Below are 13,070 nucleotides of genomic sequence, written 5' to 3'. Positions count from 1 at the left end.
GACCCGCTGATGTAATTCTGTACATAAAGAGTCAGGGGAGTCGGTTTCCTGGAGAGTCATGAGGATATCTAATAGAAATGCCTTGGAAACATTTGGAACATGGGCAGAGGTTCTGAAATGGCTCCAGTCTCCTAACCTTGTGATGAACAGGAATCTCTTCAATTAGTTACAATTGAGTACCTAGAACTGAGGGTGCCTTCAAACGGCATTGGGTGACCTCATTCTTCCATTCCGAACTTAACTATTCCCTGACTGGTAGTCTTCTGGTAAGAGAAGAGACAATGCATAAGGGAACAAACTTGGGCCTTCCCCATCCAAAACCAACAGATAGTGCCTTCTACATCCTACTGAGTAGCATATCCACTGAGGAAAGACTGCTTGGGCCCAGGCCAGGCATCTTCCATCTGGCCCAAAGTAACCACTTCCATCTGTGCCAGCAAAAGACAATTTCCATTTCCTACTGCCAAACTGATCTCCTATCTGGGATGTAGAGAGCCTCCAGTGCAAAGAAGAGCAACTCTCCTTTGGCTTCAGACCTCTCATTTTCTACTCTGCCTGTCCTTTGAAGTTAAAGGAGTGGCACTCTCCACTCAGTGACAAACGTTCTCATACCTGGTCATACCCCTCACATGCTAGCATTGCCACTCGCTCTCATTCTTATCCCTCTCGCCCCAAAGTTTCAACCTAACTCTACCCAGCTCTTCCAATGTGCCCTATGGAATGCCTTATGGAACTTCCCTTCTTCTTAAATCTTTTCTTCTTTACTTCTTTCATTTACTAGCTCTTACTGAAAGCCATCTTCCCCCTGATAACAAAGCCTTCCTGGGTCCCTTTCCAATAGTTGTTGCACCTTCATTCATTCTCCTCAGCTCACTGGTCAAGGTAGGGGAGTTGGGACATTTCCAGGTTCTTCCCCTTCTCCCATCATTCAGTAACCTCTCTTCCTTTGAGGCTCACACTATTCATATCTACCACCTATCAAAATCCTGGTAGCTCTTGTCTACAGACCTTAAGATCACTCTCCTTTCTTCCTCAATGGGTTCAATACGTGGCTTGTAACTTTTGTCTCCTCCTCAACTCCTGACCTCATATTAGGAGTCTTCAATATACATATTGACCCTCAACTATCCTCGCTACTCAGTTTCTCAACCTCCTCATTTCCCATGAGTTACTCCTTCATTCCACCTGAGCCACACATAATGGTTGTCACTTGATCTTGCAATCATTCACAAATATACCACCTCCATGTTCTAGCATGCTGAAAGGCTTTTTACCTCTCTTTTTTTGTAATCAAATCCTTTCCTCTTGAACACTCCACTCTTTGTCCACACCATAATCTTCAATCTCTTGACCCATCAATTCTCTCCCAGTCATCTCTCCTGCTCTCTCTTATTCTCCTCATCTTGACACCTTGGTTATCCAGCTCAGCTCAACACTGTCTTCCTCTCTTGAATCTCTAGCCTCCTTACTGTACTTCTGATTATGCCCAGTCAAGTCTCAGCCTTGGATTACTCCTACTGTTGGTCACCTTTTCTCTGACAAATGTGCTGCAGACCTAAGGTGGGGAAAATCATGCAACCATTCTTATTGGGTCCCCTACAAATTTGTCACAATGCTTCAACTTTATCTTCACTGCTGGCAGGAAATTATACTATCCCCCTTTATCAACTCACTATCCCACTCTACACATTGACTCTTCTAAACCTTTTCAACCCTCCTCAAAACTCCCATGGCTCCCTCCCCCAACTCTCAGCTGAGAACTTTGCCCCTTATTTTATAGGAAAAAAAACTGAGATTATTCACTGTGAATTCCCTATTCCTCATGATGAAGTGGCCTTATTCCTTACCAAGGAATTCCTTAACCCTCTACTTGTTCAAGTCATCCTATTCCATCTCATTTCGCCCAATAGATTGGCCCCTCTGTCACCCCCACTCTTTCATTCATTTTCAGTTTCTCTCTGCCTGCTGACTATTTCCTACTGCCTACAAACATACCCATGTCTCCACTATTCTTTTTTTCTTTTATTTTTCAATTATTTATTTATTTTTAGTTTTCAACATTCATTTCCACAAGATTTTGAATTTCAAATTTTCTCCCCATATCTCCCTTCCCCCCACTCCAAAACACCATGCATTCTGATTACTCCTTCCCCCAATCTACCATTCCTTCTATCACACCCCTCCCTTCCCTTATCCCCATCTTCTCTCTTTTCTTGTAGGACAAGATAGATTTCTATACCCCATTACCTGTATTTCTTATTTCCCAGTTACATGCAAAAACAATCCTCAACATTCATTCCTAAAACTTTGAGTTCCAACTTCTCTCCTTTCCTCCCTCCCCACCTATTCCCACTGAGAAGGCAAGCAATTCAATATAGGCTATATATGTGTAGTTTTGCTAAAGACTTCCATAATAGTCATAGTGTAAAAGACTAACAATGTTTCCCTCCATCCTATCCTACTTATTCTGTTCTCTCTTTTGATCTTATCCCTCCCCAAAAGTGTTTACTTCTAAGTACTCCGCTCCTCTCATTTGCCTTCCCCTCTATCATCCGCCCCACACTCCACTTATCCCCTTCTCCCCTACTTTCCTGTAGTGTAAAATAGATTTTCATACCAAATTGAGTGTGCATGTTATTTCCTCCTTAAGCCAAATGTGATGAGAGTAAGCTTTACTTTTTCCCTCTCACCTCCCCTTTTTCCCCTCCATTGAAAAAGCTTTTCCTTGCCTTTTTTATGAGAGATAATTTGCCTCATTCCATTTCTCCTCTTCTCCTCCCATTATATTCCTCTCTCACCCCTTAATTTTACTTTTTTAGATGTCATCCCTTCCTATTCAACTCACTCTGTGTCCTCTGTCTGTGTGTGTGTGTGTGTGTGTGTATGTGTGTATAATCCCTCTACCTACCCAAATACTGAGAAAAGTCTCCAGAGTTACAAATATTATCTTTCTATGTAGGAATGTAAACAGTTCAAGTTTAGTAAGTCCCTTATCATTTGTCTTTCCTGTTTACGTTTTCATGCTTCTCTTGACTCTTGTGTTTGAAAGTCAAATTTTCTATTCAACTCTGTTCTTTTCATCAAGAATGCTTGAAAGTCCTCTTTTTCATCAAATGACCATCTTTTCCCTTGAAGTATTATACTCAGTTTTGCTGAGTAGGTGATTCTTGGTTTTAATCCTAGTTCTTTTGACTTCTGGAATATCATATTTTAGCCCCTTTGATCCCTTAAAGTAGAAGCCGTCAGATTCTGTGTTATCCTGATTTATTTCCACAATACTCAAATTGTTTCTTTCTGGCTGCTTATAATATTTCCTCCTTGACCTGAGAACTCTGGAATTTGGCTAAAATATTCCTAGGAGTTTTTCTTCTCAGATCTCTTTCAGGAGGTGATTGGTAAATTCTTTCAATATTTATTTTACCCTCTGGTTCCAGAATATCAGGGAAGTTTTCCTTGATAATTTCATGAAAGATGATGTCTAGGTTCTTTTTTTTTAATCATGGCTTTCAGGAAGTCCCATAATTTTTAAGTTGTCTCTCCTGGATCTATTTTCCAGGTCAGTTGTTTTTCCATTGAGATATTTCTCATTGTCTTCTATTTTTTCATTCTTTTGGTTTTGTTTTGTAATTTCTTGATTTCTCATAAAGTCATTAGCTTCCATCTGCTCCATTCTAATTTTTAAAGAACTATTTTCTTCAGTGAGTTTTTGAACCTCCTTTTCCATTTGGCTAATTAGCATTTTAAAGCATTCTTCTTCTTATTGGCTTTAAGGTGTTAATTTCTTCAGCATTTTTTGGGGGGTCTCCTTTAGCAAGCTGTTGACTCACTATGCTTTTCTTGCATCACTTTCATTTCTCTTCCCAATTTTCCTCCACCTCTCTTATTTGATTTTCAAAATTCTTTTTGAGCTCTTCCATGGCCTGAGACCACTGCATATTTATTTTGGAGGTTTTGGATGCAGAAGCCTTGACTTTTGGGTCTTCCTCTGATCTTTTGCATTGTTCTTCCTCATCCAAAAGGATGGAAGAAAATACCTGCTCACCAAGAAAGTAATTTTCTATTGTCTTATTCTTTTTTCCCTTTTTTGGGCATATTCCCAGTTACTTGACTTTTGAGTTCTTTGTCAGGAGGAGGGTATACTTTGGGGACCTATAAGTTCTCAGTTTCTCCAAGGTGGCACAATCAAGGGAGAGAAGTCTACTCCTCTCCTGATCTGCAGTCTGGTCTGGGAGCAACTACAAGCACTCTTTTCTGCCCAGGATCAGACAATAGAATTCCCTCTCCAGAGCCTCCCCCAGCTCCACCACGTCAGTTGGCACTCCTCCTCACCCCAGGGCCACCACTCAGGGCTGAGATCCAGATCAGTAGCTCACTTCCCTCAGGGTCTTTAGGCCAGGGCTCCAACAATGGAAGTTGCTACTGCCTGGGACTAAAACTGGACTGCTGCATCCCCTTCTCACCAAGGTGAAAGAGCTTTCTCACTGACCTTTGAAGCTGCCTTTGGCATTTGTGGGCTGAGGAATCTGGTAATTGCAGCTGCTGGTGGTTGCACCTTGAAGCCCACTCTAGTCCTGTCCCTGCCATGGCATGACCAAGGCCTGGCTGCACTGCGCTCTGTGCCCAGTGTGATAGACCTTTCCTGTCAGCCTGTTCTGGGCAGAGGACACACACAAAAAAAATAGAATGTCCTCTTGTCTTCAAGGAGTTTATATTCTATTTATGGAATACAACGTGAATGAATATAGTACAAAGGGAAACCGAAAAACTGGAGGATATCAACGTCTCTAGGAGAATCAGGGAAAGCTTCAGACAAAGCAAAGTGATAGAGTTGAGCCTAGCAGGAAGACAAGAATTCAGAAGGCTGGCTATGAGGAAGGGTTATATATTAGACCCAAGGAATGGCTTTTGGGAGAGAAGGGAGACAAAAGGTGAATTATTCCTGTTTAATTCCAAGGCAGCGTCCTTGAAATAAGCATCGAAATAACTGAGAGGAAGGGAAAAAAGAATTTAGCAAAATTGGCAAGAATTGCCATTTGGACTTCTTTCACCTAAAAATGTAATTCCTTATTAAAATAACAAAAATATTGATTTGTCTCTAAATTATTAGGGTTTTTCAGAACAAATTTAGGTCTATATACGATAAAAAGCAATTAAGTACAAAGACTTTGGTATTGTCTAGAACCTTTATTACTAAATTTCAACTGCTTTTTTTAATTGTTTTTTTCAACTGTTTCCAATCACTGATTACTTAAACCTTGACTTTCCCTATCTAAGTGGAAATCTAAGTGGAAAACAACTTGAGTTCCTGTTGGATCCTTTCTTGGGGGTCAAAAGTCCTGTGGCTTACTACTTTTGGATTTCACTTTGCTTTGCTGTTTGGGAATTACATTAAAGTATGCTCCTTCAAGCAATTATCTACTTCCTTTAAGTATCCTAAGATTTCTTCACTTCTATATCTTACCTTTTTCTCCACAAAGAACTATCCTTCCTGTACATGACTTTTCCCTAGCTTAGTTGCCTATATGGTCTTTCCTCTCTGGCTATCAGAAAAGTAGAAGCAGCATGTACCACTGCTGACATCTGCAGCCTTGCTTTTCCATGAATCTAGATTTCCTTTAGTAGGCAAATTAGGAGTCATTTACGCCTAACTCCTTCCCTATCAATGTCTATTTTCCACTATATTACTTACCATTGCATTTCAAATTACCATTTTATTATCAACCTGATTTCTTTCCAAAGGCTTCTTAAGAAGGTTATCCATTTTTTTCTGTAAATCTTTTCCATACTGATACGAAACAGAACAATTTGGGAGTTTAAATTTTCTAACACAATTATTTTGCAATGTCCTAAAAATAACCATAGTAGCCAAACAATACTAAGGATTCTTACATATTGTGCTCACTGTGCTCAGTTCTTAGACAAAGGAGATGAGTACTTGTCTGTTCCTGTCCGAATACTAAAAAAAAAAAAAAAAAAAAGGAGGGGGGATTATATTTTGTCCCCATAAGATTTAGGGGTATAAAGTGATAGAAAGCATATAACTATGACACTTCCTCTGGTCAGCCCACAAACAAGTAACACGCATTGATCATTTCAGCAGGGAGATGAAAATAAAACCTCCTTCCTAAGATCACTAAGAAAATAACTTTTGAATTGTATGTTTTTAATTTAAGTACTTTTAATTTGTGAATGTTATTTGGAATTAAGAGGCTTTATTCATATCATATAAACTTTATTCTTGTGCATAATTTTAGTATCTAATGAAAGGATTCTTTATGTACAATATAAAATTGAATCTTCCTTTCTAAAGAATTGAAAGAAACAGACAAGGAAACCAGAAGAGTCTTCCTTTCATTTCCGCTGTTCACATGTGTTTATTTTTCCATGTGTTCCTACCATACTATTTTTTTTACTCAATGAAAAAATCGATACTCTGTGTATAGAAATTTATAGAGGATTTAGGGTCAGTATTTTTTTTGTTTACGAACCAGTAACGCAATGCTAAAGGAAGTGTTTGACAAGGGACCTGCAATTTTCTTTCAGATTAGATATTTTGAATGCAAATGCAATAACATTCAGGAAGTGCTGCTGGACGCAGGCAGACTCAGGCACTGCACCTGATCCCACTTCCTAAGATGTCTGTTTGCTTTGGGCCCACGTACACAGTCAAGACTTGAGTCTATTCCTAGGGGAGCCTGGACTCTAATGAAAGGGATTAGGGACTCTTTTCTCAAACTCTTCAACAATTTAAACCCAACTCCCTGACTATAGTGATTATTTAATTATAGTTTAGGTTTTGGCTCACATCTAGATCTCCCCAAGTGGTGGAATAAAAAAGTTATTCAATGTACAATGCAAATAAGTCATGGGAGAGGTTTTTGTTCCTATACACAAAGGAAATGCTAAAACACAAAAAAGTCTCCCAAGTGCCCACGGACACAATGACTTAAGGTATGGTTAAGTAACTTAACCTAAAACTGCTATTACAATGAGTCAGTTAACTTATATTTATTAATCATTCACTCAGTACCAGTCAACATACGAAGCACTAGGGATACAAAGAAAGGCAAAACATGTTGGTCCCTGATCTCAAGACACTCACGGTATAATGCAGGAGACAACACGCAAACAAATCTATACAAACAAGATATATGCAGAATAAATTGAGGGTAGCCTCAAGAGGGAAAGTACTGAGATTAAGGAGGAATAGGAAAGGCTTCTTACAGAAATTCAGACTTTAGCTGAGACTTGAAGGAAGTCACAAAAGCTAGGAGGCAAAGATGAGGATGATGAGCATTCCAGAGATGGGGAAAGTCACTGAAAACTCTTGGAGTCAGGAGATGTTATGAGTTAGGAACAACAAAGAGGCCATTGTCACTGGATTTCTGGGGATATAATGTTGAATAAGGTGTAACAAGACTAGAAAAGTAGGAAGGGGCAAGATTATGAAGGGTTTTAAAAGCCCAAAATAGGATTTTATATTTGACCCAAGAGGCAATAAAGCTACTGAAATGTACTGAATAAGGGGGTGATATGGTCAGACCTGGGTGTTAGCAAGTTCAGCTAGATGGTTGAGTAGAGGATGGATTAGAATGGTAAGAGACATGAGGCAGGGAGACCAACTAGCCAGTTACTACAACAGTCCGGGAGTGAGGTGATGAGAGCCTGCCCGATGGTGGGGGCAGTGTCAGAGGAAAGAAAGGGAGGATAAGAGAGATGTTAGACTTAACAACTGATTGAATATAAGGAGTTGTGTGTGTTCGTCCTTTGTTGCCAAAGAAGACCATGCCATCAGAGAAATAATGACATGACTTGCACTTGACTTTGTTTTGAGTGAGGGAGGGCTGTGCAGGTCACCAGCCTCACTTCTCCTCCAGAGCCATCTGAATCCAATGGCCAGATATTCATCAGGATGACTGGAGATGACCCAGGATGACGCAATTGGGGTTAAGTGACTTGCCCAAGGTCACACAGCTAGTGAGTGTCAAGTATCTGAGGTGAGATTTGAACTCAGGTCCTCCTGACTCCTGCACTGGTGCTCTATCCTCTGCACCACCTAGTTGCTCCGAATATGAGTAAGAGCGAGGAGGACATATAGGTTGTAAACCAGGGTGACTGCTATGGTGGTGCTCCAACCCAGTGTATCCTGGGCCACCATCAGTCATCTTGACCTTTGTCTAGACACTGGACTTCAATGACTGGAGGAAAGAGACTGACAACTTTACACAACTCTACTTCACTTAATTTAAATCCAATTCACCACAAGTCAAGACCTCACCCATGTGATGCCATCTGTCCTCTCTGAGAATGAAGGACAAAAAATAACAACCCTCAGCCATAATATGGAAGTTAGGGGAAGGTTTGTGGAGGAAAGACAGTGATTAAGATAGCTATAGGACATTCATTTCAAGATGTCCAATAGGTAGTTGGAGATACAAAATTGGAGGTCAGAAGAAAGGATAGGCATAGGTGGGGAACCTGTGGTCTTAAGGCCACATGTGGCCCTCTAGGTCCTCAAGGGCAACCCTTTGAATGAATCTAAACTTCACAGAACCCCTAAAGAAAAAAGGCATCCTGTAAAATTTGGATTCAGTCAAAAGGCTACCATCTAGCATAGCATTTTACATATAGAAGACGCTCAATAAATAACTACTATTGAATACAGTACACTAATGTATTTATGAAATAACAAGCGTTGGAAGGTTCTTTAGTGGTTTTGTACAAAATGACGCCAAACCTAGACATCACTTTCTCTCCTTAGGAGTACAGTAGAGAACTTGCAAGAACAACATTATCTTTTGGCAGAGCAATAAAAAAAAAAGTTTTTGACATATGTAATATTTTCCTTTTTTTAATTGATTAATTTATTTATTTTTAGCTTTCAGTACTCATTTTTAGAAGATTCTGAGTTCTAAATGTCCCCCCCAAAAGGCGGCATACAATCTGATACAGGCTATATATGGACAATCATCATAAATAATACTTTCTTTCTTTAAAACTGAAACCTCCTTACATTTGCCCTTCTCCTAAAGAAGCAATGCGTCAAATACAGCTTTTCTTTTTCCAGAATGATTAACCTCATTTTGGAGCCTCGGAAACTTTTTATCTTTTTCTTTTCATAAAACTCAAGAGATAATAGGATGCTACCATCTAGTGGAAGTTTTCAGCTACACAGAAATAATTTAGGTACAGTCAGTAGAACCAACCTAATCCAAGATGTTCCACATTTTCCAAAGTGTCAAGCTTAAGAGGAAAATAAAATAGCCAATGAAACCATAGAATCCAAATGTTTTATGTGGATGCGAACTTGGATAAGTTACTTAAACTTTTAGGGCTTCAATTTCTTCATCTGTATAAATGAGGAAGTTGACTTCGATGATGTCTAAAGTCACAGCTCAAAATCCTACAGTCCCAAGGTCTTGTGATCTTACAGCTCTAGTCCAGCAACCTCATTTTACAGGTAACAAAACTGAGATCTGTGTTTTATTTACGTTTGTACAGCTAGCAAAAGCAGGACTTGGACAGCAGAAAACCTACCTTAATCAGTCAATCAATCAACAAGCTTTTATCAAAATGTCTATGATGTGCTAGGCATTATACTAGATTCATGGGCTACGAATACTAAGTCCCAGCCCTCAGTGACTAAGGGGAAAGAACTTGTTCACAAAAAATACAAGCTATATGCAAAATACAGAATTTCTGGTAAGGTGTGGGGAGGAAACTGACAACTGGAACAAATGGGAAAGGAGTCCTTCACAGGTGTCACATAGACTATGTCTCAAAAGGACCTAAGAGTTCCAAGAAGCAGAAGTTAGGCGGGAGCTCATTCCAGCACTGCAAAAACACAGAGAGGAGAAGAAATCTCCCCTACAGAGAGTAAAAAGCAGGACAGTTGGCAGGAAAATAGAGCTGGTCAAGAGAAGTGATGTATCATCAGCTTGGAACAATAGGCTGGAGGCAGACTTCAAAAGATAAGAGCTCAAGGGGAAAGTAAATAGTATAGTTTGGAAATGTTGAGTCTGAGATGCCTGAGATATTCAGGTGGATTTGGGAATCATCTGTGGATAGAGGACAGATGAATCCATTGATGCTAGTGCTTAAGGGAGGGAGGGAGGGAGGGAGAAGAAAAAGTAAAGGGAAAGGGGAGAGGGAGGGACAGAGAGGGAGAGAGACAGAGAGGCAGAGAGACAGAGGGAGAGGGAGAGGGAGAGGGAGGGAGGGCGGGAGGGAGAGAGAAAATGCACATAGGTCTGTTGCTCCCTTAAAAAAATGCATGGGGAAGTACAAAGTGCTATAAAATGAGAAGTGTGGAAACGCGCCATTGTGTCCCTCCCCTTTCCTCTAGGAGCCTGCGCCATCGCCTTTTCTCTCTCCCTGATTTTCAGTCTATCATTTGGGCTGAGATCGCTTTGATTCTTGACTTTCCTTGCCTTCTGAGTCTGCATGGGCGTGACATTAAAGATGAAGCTGAAAGGGGGAAGCACTCCCTTCTTTCTCTCGCCCCTACTCTTGGGAGGGAGGCATTGCTGGCCAAGTTCAGCCATATCTTTCTTCTCTCCATCAGGCATCCCTGCTTCCTGGTCACCAGCCTTGACTCCACCCATGTAAAGAGCTTTTTGCTCTGCACAACTGTGAAGGGATGTAGGAAAGGGTGAACAAGGGAACGTGACCCAACAATACCAGCTTGCCCCAAAGGGCAAAAATGCTGACCTGACTCATTTTAGTCTGAGGGCAGTAGAACCCCAAACCCAGATGAGTTGGATCTTCTGGAAATTAATTTTTAAAAACCCATAAGATTCTCTCATTTTTAGCACAGCATCCCTGTGCTATTCTTTTAGGATAAAAGAAAAAACCAAACTATAACTTTTTTTCTCTAGTAGTATTTTTTCCAGGTACATGTAAACTTTTCAACATTCATTTTTGTAAAATTTTGATTTCCAAATTTTTCTACCTCCCTCCATCCCCTCTCCCCTCCCCAAGACAATAAGCAGTCTAATATACATTATACATGTACAAGCATATTAAATATATTTCCACATTAATCATGTTGTAGAAGAAGTATCAGAACAAAAGGGGGAAACCACAAGAAAGAAAAAAAGTGAAAATAGTATACTTCAATCTGCATTCAGACTCCATATTTCTTGGGATGTGGATAGCATTTTCCATCCCTTTTGGAATTGTCTTGGATCATTGTATTGCTGAGAAGATTTAAGTCTACCAGTTAACCATCACACAATGCTGTTGCTAACATGTGCAATATTGTCCTGGTTCTGCTTACTTCACTCAGCATCAGTTCATATAAGTCTTTCCAAGTTTTTCTGAAATCTGCCTGTTCATCATTTCTTATAGTACAATAGTATTCCATCACATTCCCCTACCACAACTTGATCAGCCATTTCCCAGTTGATGGGCAACCCCTCAATTTCCAACTCTACTACCACAAAAAGGGTTGCTATAAATATTTTTGTACATGTGGATTCTTTTCCCTTTTTTGTGATCTCTTTGGGTACAGACCTAATAAAGGTATTGCTGGATCAAAGGACTTGCACTTTAGGCATACAAACTATAACATTCTAGAAAAGCTTCAGATTTTTGTCTTTCTCTCCATATGTCAATACTACCACTATAAATCTTTCCTTGAAACCTCTCTATTCACAATTAAGGACAAACATTATTTCAAAAGCCGTAAATATGGATCTTAATTTTTTTTCTCGAAAAATATATCCTTATCAACAAATTAAAACAGAACTCTAACTTCAAGAGACAGAAAAACTTTGGATTAAATGTCTACCATCTCAGGCAGCAAGAAGGAGAGCTGGGAAACAGTCCCTTTCGTGTCTGGAACCTTTTCTCTTAAATGGAGATAAAGCGACTGGCTCCATTCTGACCACAGAAAGGGGAGAGAGCTGCTGGAGCCAAAGCCCAGGAGGCCTCCACAGGCAGTTCTGGCACCTCAGTGCTTGACTTCCCAAGCTTTTAGTCTTCTGCTCCAATTGTCTTTCCATTTCCTAACTTGTTTAAAACACATGCCAGTAACATCTGCTTCTGACCCTGACTCCACTGTCCCATAGAACATTGAGGGTTGAAGTGGACTAGGAGCTTCAGTAATGGCTGTGTCCCAGTATTTTCTCAAACTACCAGCCTGCCATCTATCCACATTCATTTTCTTTCTACTTTTTTCCCAGTCTCTACCATACTCTGCCAATGAAGATTGGTAACTGATACGTAATTTTTAAACTCAAAAAGTGTTATGGGAAACTAAGAGGATAATTGATGATTTGCCTAGTCACCTAGATAGTATGGGGTGTTCAGGGAGGACTAGCACCTCTGATGTGAAGACTTGCTGAGCCCTTTTATGGCTGCTTATCTATCTTTTAGCCAACTCTCACCTGAGGCTCCAAGAAGCTGGAGCCTGGACAATAAATCATGTCAGCAGAGAAGCTAAACTAGACTGAGGGTAACGGACAAACCCTTTGTGAGTTAGAGGGATGTCTATTCCAGCATGTTAAGACTTCCAAGGGCCATGGAGGCAACTGCAGCAGGCACTGTGTAGAGCTTAGAGCTTGATCAGACATTGAGATCCCAAGGTCATCCATTGCATCCTGGGCCACTGACAGTCTTCCTGACTTTTGTCTCACCACTGGATTTCGATTGGAGAATGTGAGGCTGACAACTTTATGCAACTCTGTCTCACTTAAATCCAATTCACACACGAGTCAAGATATCACCCCATGATGTCACTGGTCCTCTTCAAAATGAAGGATAAAGAACAATTTACCAAAAACAGGATTTTGTCTTCATGACTCTGAGGGATGATTTCTACTACACCGCAATCCTCATGTATTTTAATATTCTAATTTATATGATAGCAATATATGATTATAATATGACATTATCCTCGTATAAAATTATATTCAAATTTATGTAAGAATTGTTGAGTATGTTTTATCAGCTATAACTAAAGTGTAAGGTCCCTGAAGTCTTTATTTATTTTTACATCTCCTCTGTTGCCATGCACAATCCTTTATCTGTAGTAACCACTGAGAAAATATTGGTTCAGGGAATGAATG

At 40.0% G+C, this 13,070-nt stretch overlaps 1 long non-coding RNA gene across 1 annotated transcript in view; it reads right to left on the bottom strand.

Moving 5' to 3' along the window:
* LOC140507231 (uncharacterized) overlaps nucleotides 1-13,070 on the bottom strand; it is a 57,799-nt gene that overhangs the window by 25,798 nt on the left and 18,931 nt on the right. The window contains exon 3 of the long non-coding RNA XR_011968252.1: nucleotides 5,890-5,956. This is a non-coding gene — a long non-coding RNA (uncharacterized lncRNA). The remainder of the gene's footprint in view (nucleotides 1-5,889; nucleotides 5,957-13,070) is intronic.

The sequence above is a fragment of the Notamacropus eugenii genome, chromosome 5, assembly GCF_028372415.1.
Source record: "Notamacropus eugenii isolate mMacEug1 chromosome 5, mMacEug1.pri_v2, whole genome shotgun sequence".
Taxonomy (NCBI): domain Eukaryota; kingdom Metazoa; phylum Chordata; class Mammalia; order Diprotodontia; family Macropodidae; genus Notamacropus; species Notamacropus eugenii.
This window is presented reverse-complemented; position numbering and strand designations above follow the sequence as displayed.